Source organism: Mixophyes fleayi, chromosome 4 (assembly GCF_038048845.1).
Source record: "Mixophyes fleayi isolate aMixFle1 chromosome 4, aMixFle1.hap1, whole genome shotgun sequence".
NCBI lineage: Eukaryota > Metazoa > Chordata > Amphibia > Anura > Limnodynastidae > Mixophyes > Mixophyes fleayi.
Window position 1 is genome coordinate 185,167,894 of NC_134405.1, and position 24,611 is coordinate 185,192,504.

Consider the following 24,611-nt stretch of genomic DNA (forward strand, 5'->3'; position numbering starts at 1 on the left):
ATGTAATTACATATAATATTGAAAATACTACTTTAGCATTTGTCAGTAAGTCTAGACACTATTTTCTCTTGCATATATGATGCTTCATTACATTATTATATTGTGTATTACATACATCTGATGCAGATCCTACAGTTGTACAGCTGGATGCACCTTGAGATGCGTCTAACTAAACACATGCATGTAAATACATTTTTTTGAAGCAAATGTGTCCAACTCTATATGAGCCCCTATGCATGCAAAAGTTGCTCTTGCCCTTTAATTAAGGTATAAAATATATATAATGCTCTTATCAGCAACCAGTACATATATGTATACAGAATAAAAGAGGTTACTCGAGTGCATTTGTATGACTGAGCCAGCTTACTTTTCTCAGGGACACATATGACAATCAATTACACTACATCAAGGTCGCAGCAAATCAATCAACCTATTGGTTTAAAACACTAAGCCCTGCTGGTCAGCCAATGTCTACAAGGAAATATGTTAGATAACTCCATTGTAATAATATTTCACATCATCAACTGTACAGGGAAGTACAGTAGAAGTTATAGAGGAGTTTTTTTCAAGGAAGATATTTGTTCGGTTGAGTCATCAATGTCAGCCTCAATGACATTTGTTACAGATCGATAGATAGTCCTTAATAGTACATCATCTGGCAGCCAGATGCCAATAATAAAGCATGCCCTCACTTCTATGCAGACTGCATATCATTTAGCTATCTCAATGTCTATTTTCATTGCATTCTGTAGTAAGAAAGTGTGACAGCTATACAATGCCACATGATGGGAGCGCAGCTGTTCAAGAATTATATAGTGGAATTAATACAGTTACCGTATATGTAGGAAAGTCATGCTTCCCAACATGTCTGTCCTCTGCCCCTAGAGGGCTGCCTAGTAAGGTAAAGTGCTAGGCTGCCCATTATTTACCCACCTTTCCCCAACATTCTCACTCGCGGGACATCAGGACACAGACCTAAATTCAGGACTATCCCGCTGAAATTGGGACAGTTGGGAGATATGGTAAAGTAAAACTCTAAATGATAACAAATGTGATATATAAGTTACATGTATTAAATCCATAGGGCAGTAATTTTACTGGAGGCTTATCATTTCAACAGTTAATGCACTTAATAATGGTTCAGAAAGCTTAAAACACTGTTGAAGTAATAAAACAGATACAATATGCAACACTCAGAGGTAAAATCCTAAAGTTATAACAATCAAATTATAATAAAAAGCACTTGTGAATCGCTAAGAACAAATATAGTTAAAAACACAACAATTTTAATTATTTGCCTTAGAATTAATAAATACAATAAATCATGTTTCTGCAAATACCATTAAAAACACATAGAAAAAAATCCCACGTGAGATACTATCACATGAGTCAAAAGCAAAAACAAGAAATCATCCCTGCAATCCAAAATATAAATAAATAAGAATGAGTGTTTTTCCAGTCCAATATTACTAACGATGTTATATGTGCGTCTCCAGGCAGCAGTAGAAAATAAAGTCAGTAAAAAATCCATAGTGTCTTAGCATGGATGGAAAATACAGTAGAATCTAGGGAAATCACACAGATTGCCCATCTTTGCGCTCATTAGGAAGCAGGATTTGGAGGTCAAGGAAGGGCCCACCATCACATTTCAAAGTAGGACAGATCATAATGCACTGGACTTGCTAATTACCTCCTTCTACCTTCGGGAGCTACAGACCGGTAGAAATTTACCACTGATCCGTATGCTTACTTTACCTAAACTGAGGCTGTGTTATTGGGAAAGATTTCCCTTGATTTGATTTTCCATCCATGCTAGACGATTTGTATTGTTGTTTTTTTATGGTATTTTCAGGTACATGACTTACTGCAATTATTACTTGATTATAGGGCAAATAATATAACTTGTTGTGTTTTTAACCATATTTGTCCTTAGAAATGTACAGATGCTTTTTATTGTAGTTTGATTGTTATACCTTTAGATTTTTTCGAATCAGTGCAGTATATTAAATAGTTTTTGTTTTTACTGATTTTTAGGAAGGTGGAGCAGTCCTTCTTTATAGCTGCTGGTTGCTTTAACCTTTGGGAATTTTTTCGCTTCATATAAGGGGATGTGTGTTGAAGTAATATTTTGGTCCCCTCTCAAATCCCTTGGAATAATCACTTCACCCAGAATCCTGAAGTCTCTAACCTATGATGCTGTTAAGTCTTTCTCTTCACAGAGTCTGGAACCGACCAACACTGCGTTCTTTCAGGAGCAGAGGATCTCAGACCAGGCTAGCAGTATCTGACATAACAGATGAGTGTGTATGATGAAGGAATGATGCCATGTCTTGTGACATCGTGTACCTGCGTTGCTTCTGAAGGGTGCAAAATGTTGCATCATCAGATGGGAGGAGTTTGGCAGATCAGGGAAGTTGCTTGGTCAATGAGGATTAGGCACATGAGTATGTCCACTTTTGCTCCCACATGCGAAAAAGTAGATTTTTGTTTTGCAGAACAAGATCATATATATGACAAAAAAGTGAATAAGGCTCATTTAAGGAGCACTTTTATCCCCCCAAAAAATGGCTCAATTTTTACAGCATCGGTCTGTATCCATTACTTTCAATTGTCTTTTTGTGCAACAGCGAATTTCTTTGTGCACTTCAAACAAAGAAATAAAAACACTCAAACAAGCTATATTGACATCAGTGGTCAAAGTGGAAATTTAGAACTGACGGTATGGAAATTTAGAAGTGGCGATATGAAAAATGTAATGGAAATGTATGTGAATGGAATTTGATAGTTTTACAATGAAGGCACGAGGAAAAGTGGTGGTGTGTCATACCACTATATACCAACCCACTTCCACCACTCAGTGACATAATAAAGACAGTCTTGGTGTTCTCTTGCTCTGATATTTAATTTAAGGCCTAAATAAAGATACATCAAGAAGTACTAAGGAGACAAATGTAAAGTTTGAAACTAATGAATGGGATGGTCCTAAAGTGGTGGAAGGCTGGACATCGAAGTAACGTTATCGCTCTTTCCACCAAGTGCATTTTCACGTGGATCTGTAAACCTGGAATACTAGATGGACATTGATTGCCTGGGGCAGTTCCAAGGATAGGAATGCAGGTGTATATTTTGAAATACTCTTGGCAGACAAATATGCGGTAAAGGCTGGTAAATGAGTCTTACTATCACATTGATGTATTTTGGAGATATGTTACAACAAACCACTAAAAATGTGTTGTCCATTTTGCCTCCAGAACTAGAAAAGTTTAATTTGAAAAACAAAGGGGAAAAAACTTTCATTGTAAATGATGAATATGCCACATCCAATATGCACCATTCTTTCCTCTTGTTTGCAGATACATTTCTCCAGCACCATTTACATTATCCACAGGACTGCAAGCACGTTATAATGAACACTATAGGCAGACTTTGTGGTTGTGAACACAGCCAGCAAAAATAAAAACAGTCAGCAGATGTTGAGAACATAATAATCATTTCTTACGTAGATGCATGCAAAAGAGGGGGGTGCGACAGTGGTATATCTATTGTATTATATTGTAATGACCCACGTGTGTTGCCCAAGGATGAAAAAACTCATATATAAGAAATGGTAGACATGCAGGAACTGGTGTGGTTGGACATCCTTGATGAAGTCCGCAGGCTCACAGACAAAACGCATTGGATACAAATTGCTAGGTCCTCTGCTGTTCTCTATCTATACCGCTTCTCTTGGAAATCTAATAAGTTCCTTTGGCTTTCAGTATCATCTCTATGCGGATGATACCCAAATCTATCTATCCTCTCCTGATATCTCGGCATCTGTGTTGTCCCGTGTAACTGACTGTCTTTCTGCCATTTCATCTTGGATGGCCTCTCGTCAACTCAAACTTAATCTTTCTAAAACAGAGTTAATAATATTCCCACCCGCCAACAAGAGCATACCTGACATTTCTATCTCTGTTGATAACATGACCATAAATCCCACCCCACAAGCTCGCTGCCTAGGTGTAATCCTTGATTCACGCCTATCCTTTGTTCCCCACATTGACTCTATATCTAAATCATGTTACATACATCTAAAGAACATTTCCAGAATCCGCACATATCTCACACAAGACACTGCTAAAACCTTAATTCATGCACTAATCATCTCCCGCATTGACTATTGCAATTCCCTCCTTACTGGTCTTCCCAAAAACAGACTCAAACCCCTAAAATCTATTTTGCATGCTTCGGCAAGACTGATTTTCCTTGCAAATAGCTATTCCTCTGTTGAATCACTCTGTATGTCTCTACACTGGCTGCCTGTCTTCTACCGAATCCAATATAAAATACTTTTACTAACCTACAAGGCCATCAACAAAGCTGCACCAACATACATCTCCTCTCTTGTCTCAAAATATCTCCCAACTCGGCAACTCCGTTCTGCAAAAGATCTGCGTCTCTCATCCACCCTCATTACATCCTCCCATTCCCGGATACAGGACTTTTTTCGGGCTGCACCCACTCTATGGAACTCTCTCCCTCGCACAATAAGACTCTCCTCTGTTCTACAAACTTTCAAGCGTTCTCTGAAAACCTACCTATTCAGACAAGCTTATAATATTCCTCAACCACCATCTTAACCTCACTACCTTTAGCCTGTTACACAATTTCACACAAGACAACTACCCCCGGAATAACATTGTTGTGTGACAGGATCATTTAGCTTATGAGTCACCCTACCTTTGCAGTCTGGCTGGGCCAAGATGCAAAATGTATACTTAACCTCATGTGTCAATCTCCCATTGTCCCATAGATTGTAAGCTTGCGAGCAGGGCCTTCTCACCTCTTTGTCTGTTTTACCCAGTTTGTTTATTAGTTTATTACGTTTGTCCCCAATTGTAAAGCGCTACGGAATATGTTGGCGCTATATAAATAAATGATGATGATGATGATGATGATACAAATTTCTACAATTTACTACAACTGAATGCAAGTGCAAGTGTATGATTGCCTGAAATATTGAAACGGAGAGAGCACCTCACTCCTCGTATGACTTATCCTGTAAGATTCGCTTAGCGGTAAGGTAATCAATAATGGGGACACCTCATCCTGCTGCAATAATGGAGGCTGTGCCCTCTAGCTTCACCTGCCATAGATGACAGAGGATACGATCAACAGTTGATGATTGAAGCCAAGGTAGAGCACATGCACATTCATCCAATTCAAACTCTGGCCATCTCTTAAGTATGTGATTTTTGGCCGAATCACTTGCACTATATACAGGGCAGGTGTAAATGTCAATTGATAGTGATGACTGTCGCGTATGCTTGCCAGGATATGTGTTTTGCAATTAAGAGCAACTGTAAAAATTTATTTTATGTACAGTAGATATTAAGAACATCCTGATATTTTTTGGGTAAAAAAATTATAATTTTTTTTTTTAAAAAAAAAACAATGATTATAGTATTAACAGGTGTTAATGTGTTAAATATTTTTTACCATGTGCGCTGATGGGACTTTATATTGCATATATGCATTGCGCATATCCTGCAGTGTGTTGTGTCTGTTTGCATACGGCAAGTGCCATTTAGCCAGACTGTACCTATACCCATATTAAAAAAGGAAACCTTTCTTCAGATCCGCTTGTGCTTGAAATGAAGTATGATGTAATGTATGCCACCACCTGCCATCTATCTATAAAGAGGAAGTCACCAATAGCTCTTTCGCTTACAACCGTTTTTAATAGAATTTAGTACAAATACCAAATGGAGTATATAACATGCACAATTAATCACTCAGCTAAGCCTTTTTGGTAATATCTGGGAGACCTGAAGCTCACATTTCAAAGTGTGACATCCCCTGGCTTCTTTGCAGTCCTTCCTGTTCTCATACTATTACAAACAATGCTTTTTTCCCCTGGGTGATCTTCCTCCTTACTCCCAACTTCCCTTCCCAATCCCATACATTGCCCTTAGTTAAAATCCCCTTCAAGAGAAACATTTCTTGTATTGAACTATGTTTGTATTATACAATAGGAAAAACGAGTAGAGACTACAAAATTCTTTTTTCTTACGTATATTGCCCACTTTATGGAACATACTCATGACAGCAGCTATTCAGCAAAGACCAAGAAATTAGAATTAATATAATTTACCATAAATATGTTGCACCCAGGTTATAACTATTATGGATGCAGGCTGTGTTTCGGCAATGCCGGGTCTCCCCATCTTCCAAGTCCCCCTGACACCCCAGCTCCCCACTGTTCCCCTCGCTATGCTTTCTTTTGTCTTCAGTTTAACCTAATAAACTGTGACTCATATAGTTGGTGAATTCATAAAAAACCTTTAAATCATACAGAATTTATTTTCCTGTCTTACAGCCATTAAAATTACTTTAAATACCAACTTTACTGTAGGATAACAGTTTACAATTTACAAATCAGTGTGAAAGCATACTAGATTAATTCTTTCTCCTCGCGCACCATCATGTTGTTTCATGTGGCATTTGGCTTGAATCGCATGAGGCTTCAACAGCACTAAATGATGCTGACTGCTGGCTTCTATTATCATATTGTTTTTATCCCCAGCCCCATGAGAGAGGAGGCAATATGTCTCTGTCTCATCTCCGGTATCACACAATAGAAAATTGACATGCTATTCCTGGCATTCATTTCCAAACATGATGAAAATCAAAAGTACCCAAGGCAACTGATGCATTTTGGTCTATTATCCAGTTATTAAAATCAGATTACTCTATGATTTAAGCTGTTGACCTGAAATGCATTTAGAATCATGGCAATTCAACCATTTGTGAAAACGCTAACTCCTACTTCTGTACATCAGCTGTACAAGATATTGGTCAAAATCTCTAAGGGCTAGATGTACTAAACTGTGGGTTTGAAAAAGTGGAGATATTGCCTATAGCAACCAATTAAATTCTAGTTATCATTTATTTAATACATTCTACAAAATGACTGCTAGAATCTGATTGGTTGCTATAGGCCACATCTCCACTTTTTCATATACACAGTTTAGTAAATATACTCCTAATTGTTAGTTTGGATTGCATAGCTACAATTCAACAAATAATCAATACAAAATATATGAGCAAAGTGCAGATTTGTTTATGTATGTAACCCACAGATATGAGGGCAGGTCTGCTGTGTGCATAATATTGTTACCCATATACAAACCTAAGATTGTCTGGTGTTCTATCCATCGGGGAGAAAAATAAACAAATCTTTCTGGAAGATAGAAATTATTGAAGGTGGAGATTATCTTTTAGATTTTTGAGTATTGAGCACGGCTGAAAAAAAAAAACAGACCTGTTAGAGGTCGAGGAAACAAAGATGAATGACCAGTTAGTTTCAGATTTTGTATATATACAGCCAGCTAAAAACACTCAAAAATAGTGTACAGCAAAACATGTATGAGTGCAAGTTTTCAATAGATTAAGTTGTCAGAAAGATGGCATATATAGCTTTCTACAATGTGGATCAAGAAATTATGGATTGGATGTTAAAAATGCATCAGTAAACCTAAAGGTATATCATGAAACAGCTTTGTTTGTAGGTTTCACTAAAATTGTTGGTTCAAGTCATTGATCCATGAGAAGCCCATTCAATAGAAGCCAAGTAGATAATCAATCTACAGTCATAGACACAGGTGTGCCAGGAGAAGGAGTTAGGGTGGATCAAGGGCATCTACACATTATAATAATATTACGGATTACTAAGCAGCCTGTTGTCTGGCTCCCCCCTTCTCCCTGCGCTGAAATCCTCCATCACCTTTGCTCCAGTTTGGAGCAGAACTGCATTATGTGTAAAACATAAATATTACATTTGGTGCTGCTCTGAACCAAACGAAGAGCACTAAGGGGATGATGTGCCAGTTTGTGTAGCATATTTTGCATGACATCATTCTGCGCAGGCCCCTGAAAGTGGGCACCTGCATATGATTCTATACAGACTGCATGATTGTAGGACATACACTGGCCTGTGCTGGAGAAGTGAAACGGGAGAGGGAATGGGCATGAAAATACACACATGTACACTAAATTCTTGTTCATGCAAATACGGCTCATGCAGACCTGCAGAAACACACAGATACGTCTGTTGGGAGGCATAGTTTTGCACCTGCTATAGGGAAGGTACAAGTGCCTGCTGATGATGACTTATCGTAAGCCATGTCCATGTGCATATGGCTCTGCAGATGGGCAGAAATAGGCTTGTTTTCCGTTCTCTTTTCTTTTACCCTCAAAATATTTTTATTTTGGTATAAAAAGGAAAATATTATATAATGATACAACGTATGAATATTAAATAAATATTATGATAAAAGTGGCCTTTTTTAAAGAGTCAGTTGCTCCCGTTCTGCTTCAACCGCTTTGGCTCTATGTGCATTAATACATAGAGCCCATAATCAACCGCACAGATAAAGTGAACAGAATGACAAACATCTCAAGTTCTGTCAAGATATAGTAATATACACACACATACAAAATTTGCATAGAAAGACATAGCAGCTAGCGCAAAAATAGATATGCATGTTTTAGATAATCTGAAGTTGAAATTACAACCTAGTAACTACTGTATGTTGTGGTAAAATAATAGCAAATAATGTAACTTTTTACAAAGATGAAACATTACTGAATGACAAGTTTGAGGTAAGAACATTTTCCACTGGATTGATAGATTTTCTGCTAATAAAGGATGTAGGTCACAGTTCCAGAAATAGCAGTCTCACTTCCAATAACCTCTATTTTATGTAGTGCTTTGCATTTCAATTAACTTATTTAAAAGTCTAATTATCTATTGTATCTCCCACTGACTTCTTAATTGGCTGGAAATTGAAGTTCTAATAATGATGAAGTGATAGTTGTTTAATAAATGTGACTAAAGCTGTGTGTTCCTAAATTGTGTTTTACATCAAAATTAAACATATGGTAATTAGTATAGATCCGCTGAGATCTCACATTTAGTACTAGTACCACGAGATTTAATAATGTGCTTACATTAGTAAGTTGTTGCATTAGAGTATTGTTAAAACATGGTCTCTTGGAAATTTTATGAGAGAGTTGGCGTTCATTCATCCGTAACATTAACCCATGGAGAAAATATTGTAGGAGGTTCACATTGTTGCACTATCAGCAATAACAACCTTTATAACCTTATGACTTTTAAAAGACACATCATAGATACAGAGTACAAATGGTGTCCATGGTGTTGGAACTGGGCTGCAATATACCACAAATGCACAGGTCCTCATTTGCAAAGTGGAGTGTAATTTACTTTGGTTTTGCAGTGGTGGGCTTATATGGTCCACCCAGCACACTTCAAAGTGCTTTCTGAATATTTGGAGATGCATCTGCAAACTAGAAGTATGCCTATATTTGCAAGGAGGTGGAAAAATCTGAAGAGGCATATCATGCAAACTTGTAAGTGACACATTGAAGACCAATCTCATACCACTTTAAAGCACCCATTTAATTAGTTTAAATTTTCAGGTTTTCTCTTAAAATACTGCTCTGAAAATTGCTATATCCCCTTCCACAAGTCAAGGAACTTCCCTATAATTCTCCCTTTCCATCAGAGGCGAACTAACAGCTCGCTAGTTCCCCATGCAGCAGAACCTATTATCTCCATGGGCCCTGGTGCACAGCACCTGCTGCACAAATGGTAGTTCCGCCACTGCTCTCCACCCTTTTATGCCATCCCAAGAATTTTGCTGCAAAAAAAAAAAATGCCCTCACTCCACCCAGTTTCAGCTTGCCGGGCTGCTCATGCCTCCACTGGCAGATAAGGTTTTCTTTTTCAAAATTAAGTATTTTTTTGAACTCCCTTTTTTTTCCACTGTCCATGGGTGATGCGCACGCACACACCCGCGCTTGGGGGTCTATAGAGAGGGAGAGAGCTCCCAGTCCCCTGACAGTGTGTGATGTCACACACTGTCCGAGGAGTTCTAAATCTCGCGAGATTTGGTAATCTCATGAGTTTAAAGCTGCACTGCTCACTCTGCAGGACCAACGTAACTTTGGTAAGTATACTGGGGGGGGGTTAATTATGTGTTTTGAGGGGTTTAATGATGTGTTTTGGGAGGGTTAATGATGTGTTTGGGGTGGCTAATGATGTGTCTGGGGGGGTTATGATGTATCTGGGGGGAGGGCATGATTTGGCTAGGGAATAGCTTGATGTGACTGGGGGGCGGGTGGAGTGATAAATGTAATGTTTTATTATAATGTATGTATTATATACGGCGTGACCATTGTTATGCACTGTGTTCACTTATTGCCCGGTTTCCATTTTTTTATGCACCTATACATTTTGCTGCAACAGCAGGTAGGTGAGAGCAACACTGTTTTAATACATAATAGTGGTGATTCAAAAACATTGCAGCTGCAAATTTTTACTGGTAGTTTTTGCCCTCACCTCTATGGTGCGAAATCAAAATCTGTGGCCGTTCCGGAGACACCACACGTATTTTATTCTAATTGAATCTCCTCCCAATATGTCATGTTTAAAGTGACGCAGCCAAGCCCCATGTTGACTATGACCACGCCTCCAAGACTGTGACCTAAGCCACAAAAGGAGCTGTCTGGGATGTCTCTCTTGACTACCTGCAATCCCTCCTAGCGCTGCTGAGTGGGCACCAGGATATCTGCTGGAATACCATACATAACTATAGGCACTTTATCATGATCATGAAGGGGATTGGACTCTTTAATAAAGTGAACCTGCCAAAGGTAACCCATTGCAGAATCACATAAATGCCACACATAGAAACATGTAATGTACATATACATGATAATACTCCCATCTCCATGCACAAAGAATAGCACAGCCGGTGGTAGTCATATTAATGACTACCACTATACCGACATCGGTTAAACCTACAAAAAAATAGCAATTTCAAGCATGCCTGCAAAAAGAAAATAATGACATACAATAAAAATGACAGTGTACAAGCTCCACATCCTTACGCTGCATACCGATTGCTGTCAATGCCAACACTTACAATTTACGTCACTGTTCATAGCCACAGTGAGATCTCTGTATTTAAAGCGGCAATGCCAGGACCCCACAACTTTAATATCTCATTTAGAAGTTAGGGTTAGGTATTGTCAATTTAAATAGAAACATATCACTGTCGCTATACACACTGACGTGAAATGAAACTCCTGGCATTCACACCAATCGGTATGTAGCGTAAGGATGTCGAGGATTAACACTTTCATTTTTATTGTAAGTCATTATTTTCTTTTTCTAGGCATTCTTGAAATCAATATTTTTTTGTAGGTTTAACCGATGTCGCTATTACCACCATCGTTAAATGCTTCCCAACCCAGCACAGCACTTGCATATGGAAATATACCTTGTGTGCAAAATGTTCCTACAGTACATATACTGGCATCATCAAGTTCCAAGTGTATAGGATGTTCTGTACGCATTGAAATACAACCTGACAGTTGAGTATGGATTGTAACTGGTCAGCTGCGTATGCATTAGATGGGAGTTTGGTAGTTGCATTCGTTACTTTCCTTGTTGCGAGTGTTCTCTCCGATCCATATGCATTTAAGCCACTACTACCCTGGAACACAGATTGTTTAGACCTGACATTGTATGCTATCTAGTGTACGATCAACAGACGGGAACAATGTGGTTGAAACAGTGAACCTGTCACGGGCACTATGAGTTTAACCCATAATTCACCAGGTGTAGCTACACTTACCAGAAGTGCGGACCTCTGGGTAGTGTGGTGAATCAGTGGAACCATACAGTAGAATAGAGGAAAGGAATGTCAATAGTATAAATGCTGAGTCTTGGCACCGTGGAACTGTGATGGTACAGCAGTTTAGTAAACAGAATAAAATGAGAAAAGAGTCCAAGTGCCTTAGCACGCAGATAGAATATAGCAGGCCAGTACTTGATAACTGGATAACGTTAGGCAAAGACCAATCAACAATATAGTAGAAAAGTCAGCGACTTGCAGCTACAATACAGAGGCACTTGTAGACTTTAGTCCAGCTAATAGGTACCATACAGAGTAGTAGCTATATCACAAGGAAACATGAATGGTCTACAGCTGGTAAGTTTCACCACGGATATGTAGAGAAGACTTGTCCAGCGCAGGTGTGTAACAGAATAGCGTGAGTGGTCTGCAATTGGCAAGTTGTACCACTGATGTGAAGGGAAGACTTGTCCAGGCGCAGGCATGGAACGGAGTATAGTGAGTGGTCTGCAATAGGCAAGTTTTACCACTGATGTGTAGAGAAGACTTGTCCAGTTGCAGGCGTGGAACGGAGTAATGTGAGTGGTCTGCAATAGGCAAGTTGTACCACTGATGTGAAGGGAAGACTTGTCCAGGTGCAGGTGTGGAACGGAGTAACGTGAGTGGTCTGCAATAGGCAAGTTGTACCACTGATGTATAGAGGAGACTTGTCCAGGAGCAGGCCGGTCACGGAGGTAGCGAGAGTAGTCTGCAGCAGGTAAGTACTACTACCGAAGAGGAGAGAAGACTTGTCCAGAAGCAGGCAGGTAACGGAGGTAGCGAGAGTAGTCTGCAGCGTGTAAGTTCTACTACCGATGTGGAGAGGAGACTTGTCCAGAAGCAGGCAGGTAACGGAGGTAGCGAGAGTAGTCTGCAGCGGGTAAGTTCTACTACCGATGTGGAGAGGAGACTTGTCCAGAAGCAGACAGGTAACGGAGGTAGCGAGAGTAGTCTGCAGCGGGTAAGTTCTAATACCGATGTGGAGAGGAGACTTGTCCAGAAGCAGACAGGTAACGGAGGTAGCGAGAGTAGTCTGCAGCGGGTAAGTTCTACTACCGATGTGGAGAGGAGACTTGTCCAGAAGCAGGCAGGTAACGGAGGTAGCGAGAATAGTCTGCAGCGGGTAAGTTCTACTACCGATGTGGAGAGGAGACTTGTCCAGAAGCAGACAGGTAACGGAGGTAGTGAGAGTAGTCTGCAGCGGGTAAGTTCTACTACCGATGTGGAGAGGAGACTTGTCCAGAAGAAATAAAAACAAAAACAACACCGGGCAGCTATCTCATGGGTGTGTTGGAAAAGCTGCTGAGCTGCTAACTATTTTTAAAAATTTTACAGTTACATCCAACCCATTGATAATTTAATAACTTGAAGATTTAAACCTGGGCAACTCCAGGTACATCAGCTAGTAAGTTATAAAACATTGCCTATCCTGCATGTTTGAGTATAAATGGTTACATTCTATAGTATTTTTTTAAAAAAAAATTATATTCATACACTGAACATTACTGTGTCCTACTTCAAGCTTGAATTCAGTGTTCTCATTTCAAATACACTATTCGCAGGAAAAAACATTTAAAATATTATACAATTTAGCCATGTAAGCTCAAATAAACTCTCACATGTTGGCACTGGCTCGAATTTAGCTCAAATATTTTAGTCTAAAGTTTGATAATTTACTGCAAATTTTAGAACCCTTTCAAAACCCATATGAAACAATTTCAAACATCTCTGGTAAAAACCTTTTAGTGTTTAAGTGGTTAAGCAAATGGGAGTCATAACAAAGGAACATTAAATAAATACAGCTTTATACATTTATACATACTGCTGTTTCATTATACAATACCAAAGAGATACCTGCTCCGAAGACGTTATAATTAATTATAACTGATATATCAAATAACTCATGATTTGTCACCACATTTTCAAAGATATCTGTTCTAGTACAGTCATGTGATATTTATTTTAGCAGTGTTAAAGAGCTTCAATATTATTTTCAGAGATATATCTGTAGGCAGACCATAAAATGACAATATATGCTAGTCTTGAAATTGCTCTTGTTGAAAACAGTGGCTGAGCATGACAAAGAAGAACTGTCTAATTAGTCGTCATTTTTCAAAAAATGATTGCCTGTCATCTTGTTAAGCCATTTTTTCTGAAAATACATTTCCCAAGGCTACAAGTGAAACTTCAGGTATACTCATGTGGATCCTTAATAATATACATTTTCTGAAAAGCACTTTTGCTTCCCATTGTTCTACGCAGAAATGTATTTCATACACTTGTGTATTTGAAGTATAGAGTAAAACATTACATTACATATATAAAAGGTTTTTTATATCATGTACTGTACAGTGTATCGAAAACAATTTAAGAGAACACAGTAAAAAAAATTTCAATGGTTCATTTTCTATATTGTCAGATATATCATAACATAAAACATTGCCTTTCATCTTTATTGAAATCTGAATGTAGCATGTCAGCTGTATTGGTACAATTACACAAGCTGGGGGTTACAGAAAATTTGAATATTAATACTGTCAACAAAGCAGAGATGATGTTTATATTTAGATCTCTATTTTCATTTCTGCTTAGAGCAACAATTTATTCATTATTCCACTCAACGGGGATTATAGCTGTGTAAAACTTTCACTTCGTTGTCATGGAGCTGAAGGCAGCATCTGAAACTGTGAAGTGGGATTCAATAAATATTAGTATCAGTAGGAACGCTCAGAGGAGATATTTTCAAGTATCTCATTATATGTACTACTGCCTACTGGTTTTAATGGTAATTAGACACAAGGGAAAGGACCCTAATTAAATTTGGGATAAACAACTGTTAGAATAAATGTTGTCCATTGGCTTAACTACCTAGTAAATTGTATACACCAGCATAAATAACAGTTTATTTGTAAAGTGAAAATAAAAGTAATGGTATTCTATACAGTATATGAATGTGCTGATACCATTATTACATAAATAAATAACAGAGCATACTAAAGAATAGAAAAAATATAGAAACTATGTATGAACCACATTCAATATTCATTTGTTAACTGGTTATATTAAATTTACAAAACTGTCAGCAAAACACAAAGGATCATTTAAAAATCTGAGGTACAGTGTAAGTGTTCCTTAAGCACATGCAAGGAATGGTACATACAGGGCATTAAAATGCTTAACCATTGATGTTCTTATCTTACTTAACCTGTCTTACCCTCTTAACATTTGACTTAGAATAATTGACACCAGACATTATTGTAGCAAAACAAATTAGTTTATTTTGGTGCCAAAAACTGTATGGTGGAGGAGAAAACAGCTGGCACTGCGGGAAGGCCCAAACCAGATATCTCAATGCTGGTCTACAACCCTTTGGATATCAAACAACGTGGGTAACATTTTTACCTGGGTGCACATATCATCCTTCACCTACAATGGGGTTCAATTATCCCGGGCAATCCAGAATCCGCAACCCCTTTGGGCTGAAAGGAGTGCAAGCACAAACCGACCCGCAAGGGCGGTACTTGCACCGAAACTATAGGCAACTCTTTGAAAGACAACAGGTTCAGAATGCACCACCAACATAATGTGTGCCCACCAAGCATTGGCCATCGACAGAACAGTGTTTTCCTGCCACTTCTGGTTCCTCAAGGACCTAGGCCTGCCACATACCTAAACCTACACTCACGAAACTCCTCTAAACTCCATCCCATAAAAAAAAAATCAAATCCCCATCGGCAAAGGAACCCAACCCGACCCATTAAATGCGAGCACAATGAGATTTAAGTGAAAGATGCACAAGCCATCAACTACCAAAAAGGGTGGGGCAGGGGGGCTCCCAAAACATTTATACCTGAAGTGACTGCTCACTGCACTTTTGTGGCCTCCCAAAATGGGAAAAGACATCCAAATTCTCCACGGAACTACATCGAACCGGCAGAGGTCCAAGTCAGGCCATAAGGAAAGTATCCACGCCAGGTCGGATCCAGACAGGGAGTACCACCTGCCCAACTGTTGGCTGCAGTGAAATGCCATGCCACCTACAGCTGCAGACGTGGGCGCATCAATCCAAAAGTAAATGCAAGCCAATCAACGCTCCAGCCTTCTCCCTTAAGTCCAGTGTTCGCTAAAAAGGCAAGCGTAAGCAGGATGCCTTGAGGGGGTGATGGGGGTAAGACCCATCACAATGCACCAACCATGCTTCTGCTGTATGGGGACGCATGACAACTGTAAACCGGGTGAACTGAGCAATCCCTCCTAGGGAACAAAGTGACAAATCACCCGTGGTTTAGCGGATCAGGCAGGGGCACACGTAACTTGCACACTATGTGGGAAGCCTTTGCTCAACAAATAAACATATAGCAAACATGACAGAAGACGGAGCCAACCTAAAAGAAGAAGTCCATCAATTTGCTCGGCCAGTTGCCCACACCAACCTTATAGACTGATGCCCAAACCAGCTGTATATTCGCGGACCTACAGCCCCTAATAATAATAATAATAATAATAATAATAATAATAATAAAGCATTGCTCAATAGGATGCATTACCTCGGAAAACTCATCTTAGCAATGTGCCTTGGCACAAAACACTGCAGCTACATATGTATCAGTCTCAAGATCATATAATTGTTTTATAAAATTAATATATGATCATATGTGCCAGATGCAACAGAAAAAGTCCAATATTTGGATTATTCTGGAAATAAGGTTCTAATTCCTAGTCAACTTAGCAGTAACCCCTAGCCTGCTGCTACCTCAGGGGCCACAGTTGATGGTGTCAGATAGTGGGCAGAACACATCCTGAGATGGCCACAGCCGACTGACCCCCATAGGTCATCATCATCATCATGGGTTCCAATTACAATACTACTGAAAAGTAAGGGCCTTAGTCATAATTGCCCCTCCTATATGCACCCGTCGTACCCATACCTCACGCATTTGCAACAATACCCTCAAATGCGGCCCGGGGCCACCCAGCATCCCCAGGAGGGCCCCTACTAATATGGGCAGCGAGCCGCTCTTCTCCCCCCAGCTGCACATGCGGCCCATAGCCAAGAACTTCTCTACAGGTCTTCTTCAGCTATTGGTGGTGGAGGAGAGGTGCTGGGAGGCCATGCTACTCCCCACAGCCATGTGTGGGGTACAGAGCCTAGAGCTCCTTCTATTGGCAGGGGGAGCCACCCCACTGCCTCATATTCGGGGCACAGATGCTGGGGGCTAGGCTATGCTAGGTTAAATTAGGCCTTGTGTATGCACTATAGGGTTGATTTGGTTATTTGTAGTGTGTCATTAATTTGAGAATAGGTATAGAGTACTGAGGATAACAGTCCTGCAGTTTTACCCTTTTGTAATAGCTTTGGAGTCTCCAAAGTCACACCAACTTATTAGACTTATTTGTGGTTCTGTAACATTTGATAGTAGAGTTTTATCTACATTTGAGTTGTTGAATATATAACTTAGCAAAACCACAGGCATATTTACTTTGTGCCTCACCAAAAAAACAATGTTCCCTTGGAACCCCATTTCCTGGGGGGGAGATGATTTTATTATTAAAAGTAGTGTCCATGCGATATGCTCACTCCTGGACAGGCTTCCTTCAACTATGCTGTTTACTTTATATATCACAACTCTCTTGCTGTGCAGGCTGGGGAGAGTATGCTGGGAGGAGAGCAAAACCAGCTATTAAAATGCTCTTTCCTGGGTGAACATCATAAGACCTAGTGACAGATCTTCTTTGAGGTAAATTCTGTACATGACTGTTAGGTTTCTGTAAAAATAAATGTGAATACTTAATAATTACTTTATTATTAGTCATTACAAGAACTTTTTGCCAAAGAGGGTCATGAACCAAATCATAATCAGCATGTGGATCCACTTTATTCGATACCAAACCAATGTTAGGTACCTCTGACTGACCTATGTGGCCATTATAATTGTCCAGCATATGCAAAAAGTATTGTATTATATTCTCTTGAAAGATTCTATATTTATAAAATAATATATTTGTATAATATGAAAATATCTATTTTTTTAGTTTTCTACAGTTCACTGAACGATTTATGATAATTTGCTAATAGTAGTAACTTCAGATTTACAAATCTTTTTTTACAGGCTCAAACAAAACAAATATACATTTTGGTTTACGTATAATCAAAATAAAGTAAATATGTTTAGTTTTGTAATTGTAATCTTTTCCAATTTTGTCATTTTTTATGTTTGTTCATACTATTTATTCTAAAAGATCTTTTAAAAAACAACATTTTTGTCTGAATTTTAAATTCTTTTCCTTGCAACCTTCATGAATTTATACACTGACCACAAAAAATAAAAAATAATCAGTCACTTTGTAATCTCCTAAAATGTTACTATCATTTTGATTATTACTTTCTGAACTAAGAGACGCCATTGCTTTCAGACCTCTAAAGACGATTTGAAGGTCTCTATGCCAAACTTTCCTGATTTATATTTTTTTATTAAAAATGAATTAACTTGGAACCCAGTTACTAACCATAGAATTAGTCTTGAAAATGTGAACTTTCAAAGCCTCTCTTGAATAAATCCGGACATTTCTGATAAATAATATTAGCATCAGGAGGATTAGGGCTCTTAAGGCAATTGACATTATTTGAATACAATAAAACATTGAACTATTTGAAATGTCTTTGCCCAACTTCACTCAAAATGTAGATTATTTTTATCAAAATTAAACAATGCAATGCAATTTTGTACAGCTGCATCCCATAAAGTCATGGACACACTCCAGTCTGCTTCCCCCTCACTTGTTTGTTTTGTTAAATGTGTTTATGACAGATATTCAAAGCTTTTTGGCATTCCATTATGCCATTACAGACAGTAACATGGTGTACTGAAATAATAGGATTATTTAGTAAACCATCAGTGCATGTACTGTGAGTTCTAATACATTCTAGGCAGTTTATGCATGGAAAAATTATAACTAAATTAAGCTGATATGCTACTGTAGATCTTAAACAATTAGCGGCCTTAGTCTTTAAGGAGAGCAAAGCAAAAAAAGGAGTAAGTTTGCTCCTGGACAAACCATGTTACAATGCAAGGTGTGCAAATTAGTTTACTATTTTGCACATAAGTTAAATACTGGCTGTTTTTTTTCATGTAGCACACAAATACTTGATAGCTGTATTTTTACACTAACATTTAAAGTTGTTCTGGGACATGCCCTATCCCAACTATAAATCTGTCCCCACATTTTAAATGTACATCCCCTCCAATGCAATATGGTTTTGCCCAGGTGCAAAGTTACTCCTTTTTTATGCTTTGCTCTCCTTAGTGACTCAGGCTACAGGAGTGTAAAATATTTGGAACAATGTAAAAAATAGAAGTGGACTACATTTTTAAAGGGTACTGTACAGAAAAACATATACCTTTAAAATACCCAAATCTTGAATCAGATGTTGCTGCGTGTATTTTGCGTTCGAAGATTAATTAGATGCTCTTGCATTCACTAACATATAGTCTGTTTCTGGGCATGTGATTTAATGTAAAATATGGCTTGTATTGGCATATATGTCCCTTAATGATTCAAGTTCATAATGGGTAATTTACAAGCATGCAAAAAAGCAATCCAAATGCTCTTTTGTAAAGTCACATGCCTACTTATCCAAATACATCTATTTGTATGGGTAAGTGCTTGAATTTGGAGGCAAGATGGTGGCTGCTATATGTGTTCGCACCATCCAATGGGTGGAACTGGTTAGATGGTGGCTTTTTCCTTGTAAACTGAGGATATTTTGAACTTTAATGGTGAGGAGAAGCTGCATTTAAGGAGGCATTCCCCTGCTTAGGTAGGCACACAGTAAAGAAGCCAGACCATTATAGCTTATGCGTTCACCACACCAAAACCAATCAAAATGCTAATATATCCATTGTAACTTACTACCATACATTCACTACTTCCTCTCCCATATATTTTCTTTCATCTCATTATTTCTCAATTTAGGCAATTTAGAATTTCCACGGTTGCCTCTTGGTTACTCCTCACTAATTACTTTTTCCTACTGTTACACCTACACCTTGATCATTTCCATATATATATCATACATTTCACTTAACAGTTGTCACCTTATATATAAAGCTCCCATCCACATAATACAATAAAACACTGTCACTGAAAATCATTGTGCTTCACACACTACATCCCCAACCCAGATACTGCGATGAGAGTAGTGTTATGATCTGCATCCAGCTGCACTGCAGCACTCGCCATGGGGATGCTGCTTTGCTTTCCACATCTCCTGCCTGTAAGGGACTATATTAGACGCTGCCATTATATGAGCCACCTTCAGTACCTGTGTACCACCAAAGGAGTCACTGTTGTACTTGGACTATTCTCCTACCTGCAGGAGTTAAGCTCATTACCCCTGGTTGCTTATTATCTGTCTCTGGCCTTTAAAAGACTTCCTTTCCTAGCAGTCTTGGCTAGTTCCTCTATTGTCTTAGCTGATGCTGGTTGTTCTGTGTCCTCCAGTGTAAGGATCCTGATTGACTTCCTGGCATAGACTCCTGCTTGTCCATTTTTTGCATCTCATCTCATGACCCTGACCCTGGCTTTGCTTTGACTTTGCTCCTGCTTTCTCCCTGGCATCATCATGGACCTTCTGGCTTCTGACTCATGGCTTGTTTGACCCTACTTTTGTCTGTACTTGCAGACTGTTACATTACCTGTGTTCCTGTTCCAAAGCTGTCAGCTTACCTGGACTTCCGTGTACTCCTACATGCAAACCGTTACTCCTCCTCTGATCCAGTCTCCTAGCTGTCAGTTTATCTGGACCTCTGTGTACTCCTACCTGCAGACTGTTACACCTTCTCTGTTCCAACTCTTGTGCATGCAGACTACTGTACCTTCAGCTATCCAGTTTCCATGCCTGCAGACTACTACACTTTCAGCTGTCCAGCTCCTGTGTGTGCAGACTACTGCACCTTCAGCTATCCATTTCCTTGAGGGAGGAATCCAAATCCTGTGCCTTCACACTACGGCAACTTGAGGAATTCAACTCCCGTGCCTGCAGACCACTGCACCTTGAGGGATCCAGCTCCTGTGTCTGTAGTTTACTGCACCTTGAGGATTCCAGCTCCTTTGACAGCAGAATACTGCGCCTTGAGTGATCCAGCTCCTGTGCCTGCAGATTACTGCACCTTCAGGGATTCATCTCCAGTGCCTGTAGACTACTGCACCTTCAGCGTTTCAGCTCCTTGAGGGAGGAATCCAGCTCCTCTACCTGCACACTACTGCAACTTGAGAGATTCAGCTCCTGTGCCTGCAGACCACTGCACCTTGAGGGATCCAGCTCCTGTTATTACTGCACCTTCAGGGATCCAGCTCCTGTGCCTGCAGATTACTGCACCTTGAGGAATTTAGTTCTTGTGCCTGCAGACTACTGCACCTTGAGCTGTCCAGCTCCTGTGCCTACAGACTGTTGTAGCTCTAAAGCTTTTCTACAACCAGGACCTCCATGTTACCTGTACCTGCAGGCTATCCCTGCTTAACCTAGACATTCAGTCTTTCTCTGCCTGCTGATCATTCCACCTGCCTTGATACAGTAGTTCTCAGCCTTACCTGTCAATCCTGTCATCTGACATCCAGTACCTGTGTTTATCTGCTGTTTTCATTTGCTTCATTGCAGTCCAATGTGTATTGTTCCATGCTTAATAAATCACTTCGCTTCATTCTACATTACTCTTCGTGGAGTTCTTGCTAGGAATCCTGACAACTCATTTTACTATTGCTTCACTAAATATTTCCAAATCGAGGAAGCACATAAATCAGAGGTTCCTCCAATCGGGGGCGGGGGGTGGGGGGGGTTCCTCCTGCATACAAATGGTTTCCTATTTTAAGTATCTACTGTTCTGGTGGTATTTATAGTATGTTACCTCAGCTAACTCAGTTTCAGCACATCACATACTCTGTTACCACTATATAAAGCTATCATAAAGTATTAGGGCCTGAGTCATTAAGGAGAGCAAAGCATAAAAAAAGAATATCATTTATACCTGGGCAAAACCATGTTGCATTGGAGGGGGAGGTAAATTTAAAATGTGGAGACAGATTTATAGTTGGGGTCGGGCATGTCCTAGATCAACATTAAATTTCAGTGTAACAATAAAGGTATTACGTTTTTGGGTGTTAGATAAAAAAAAGAGCCAATATTTAACTTATTTGCAAAATAATAAACTAATTTGCACCCCTTGCATTGAAACATAGTTTGTCCCAGAGAACATTTACTCCTTTTTTGCCTTAATGAGGCCCTTAGTGTTCAGTGACAGTATAGAATTTCAAACTAGTTGTGATGTTATCATAATTTTGTCTGCTACATCCTGCTGGCCTTCTTTGATCTAAAATGAATGAATCTCGGACAGATTCCTCAAACTGGGCCTAAAATTAAAAAATTTGCAGGAGATTCTAAAACAATTGAGTGAAATTTGAGCAAAGTGAATAGGTTCAAGGTTTGCTGGTCAAGAATATGGCAACCACAGCAGTTGACACAGTTTGAACCAGGTAATTGTACTCTTAACTAGTGCAAATTATTCAATCATCTCTAGTTTTCATCAGTGTTTGTTCACTTGATTTTTATGCATTCTTTGTTATGATAGTGACCATTAATATAGCTGGGTCATATTGATCCAACATAGGTATATCAATACAACTGCCATCTTAATACATCCTATAGTTATTTCTGTCTGCTCAGGTGACTTCAGGTTAGGTCAATTCATATTAATTTGCTTGCTTAGAATTATTTTCATTTGTTGGTTTACAATATTTTATCATTTCACATTACACATAATTATGAAATAAATTATCATAAGATACAACATTGTTTTTAATCACTCAATTTATGATTTAATGTATACAATAGCATAAAAAAACAATCTCCTTTGGGGGTCCATATTTAAATACTACAGTTTGACATTTCTGTTGATAAAGAGGTCTGGAACCTCAAAAGACGTAGAACCACCCCTGGGCTCCCCTAATCCTGTGTAATGAAAATGCATGGAGGTTAATATTTTTATTGCATAACTGAATAAATTATTTGGAAATTTACCACATCATGGACCTGATTCATTAACGCACGCAAAAGGAATATAAATTATGTTTTTTAAAAACGCACATACTTCACGGACCTTTAAGATGCCCAAAGCTTGAATTGGGCGCTGCTGTGTGAGCTGGAGCTTGACATGCCCTTACTGTACATTGAATACGTGGTAATCAATAATGGCAACAAAAGGAGTTGTATTACTGACCAACTAATCTCCTTTTTCTCATAATTGTAAAACCCAGGCAACAGCTGAACAAGATCGCTTGTCAACCTGAATTGAGCATGGATTGAGAAACAATTTCTGACATAATGAGTAGGAGAAGGAATACAAGGCACAGCAACAATAAGCACTAAAGCAGGTGCTGGGATCTGATACAACATTTGAAACTGCAGTACTGGGAGGAGAGACGCCTGAGCAGCATCCATATGACAGTACATACTTTAAAGGAACAAAATAATCTGGTCTTGTTTCCTCTCCTGTTATTCAACATACATAGAGAGGCATAGCTAAAAAAGGCAAAGAATATAATGTAAAGTGCAAATTTAAATATTGAATGTAGAATTGAAGAATAGACCCAAGTGTAAATATTACAGGTGTGCTTGCAGAAATTAGTACCAATAAAACGGAGGAAAATGCATAAAAACAAAATGAAACAGGTGCGTGCACGCCAATTAAGAGACAAACATGGCATTCAACCAGCAGGATAAATTTGACAGCTATAGGGGCAGATTCAATTACTGAAGAACAACACGGCTGCAGGATTTGAAAGAAAGTAGTAGATCACTACCATATTTGACTAATATGGCCATTATTACTGGTATATTATATTTTACTTATGACTGTGTCACGGACTTACCTGATCCCCGCCGCTCCGTCCAGCCGCACTTCCGCATTCAGGACCATGTGACCGCACCCGGAGGCGGTCACATGACCACAACCCTAGAGGCGGGGATTTTGAATCCCCTTCAGTATAAAAACCTCACTCTGACACTCGCTGAGTGTCAGAGCAACACTTACCTGTTCCTGGCTCCTGCTCTTCGTGGATTGCAGTGTCTTCCTGTTTCCAGTGTCTCCTGTGTGCTGATCTCTGCCTGTTTGACTTCCCTGGCTCTCCAATCCCTGTGTACCGACCCGGCTTGCTGACCATTCTCCTATTCTTGTGACCCGTGTACCGAACCTGGCTTGTTGACTCCGAGTTGCCTTCTGATTCTGCCTGACTCCATTCCTGTGTACCGAACCGGCTTGTTGACTCCGCTACCACCGCTTCACTCCGCTGTACTACATCTTGAGGCGAACCTGGGGACCGCGACCTGCGACTCCTGGCAGCGAAGCCCACCCCACCTTGCGGCGGTTCTTGGTGAACACCAGGGAGATCGTTAGACTCCGCACCTCAGGTAAGCCAGTGCTAATCAAGATTAGTAATATAGTATCCAGAATCTGTTACAGTTTGCTCTGACCATGGATACCACAGCTAAAGATCTGTTGGAGCATTTAGTAGGAAGGATGGATAAGCAAGAAGCTAACCAAGAGCAACTTTTAAAATTCCTCAATAGTCTATCCACTCGGTTGGATGTTGTCCAGAACACCCTAGTGGCTGGTGGATCACCTGGGCCAGCAGTGGCCCCTGTACCTCAGGCCGCAGCAGCAGCTTCTTCCTCGCAGCTATGGTTACCTAACCCACCTAAGTTCGATGGAGACCCTAAAAATTGCAGAGGATTTTTAAATCAATGCTCCATACAATTCGAGCTTCTACCTGGGAACTTCCCCTCCGGAAAAACGAAAGTGGCCTATGTGA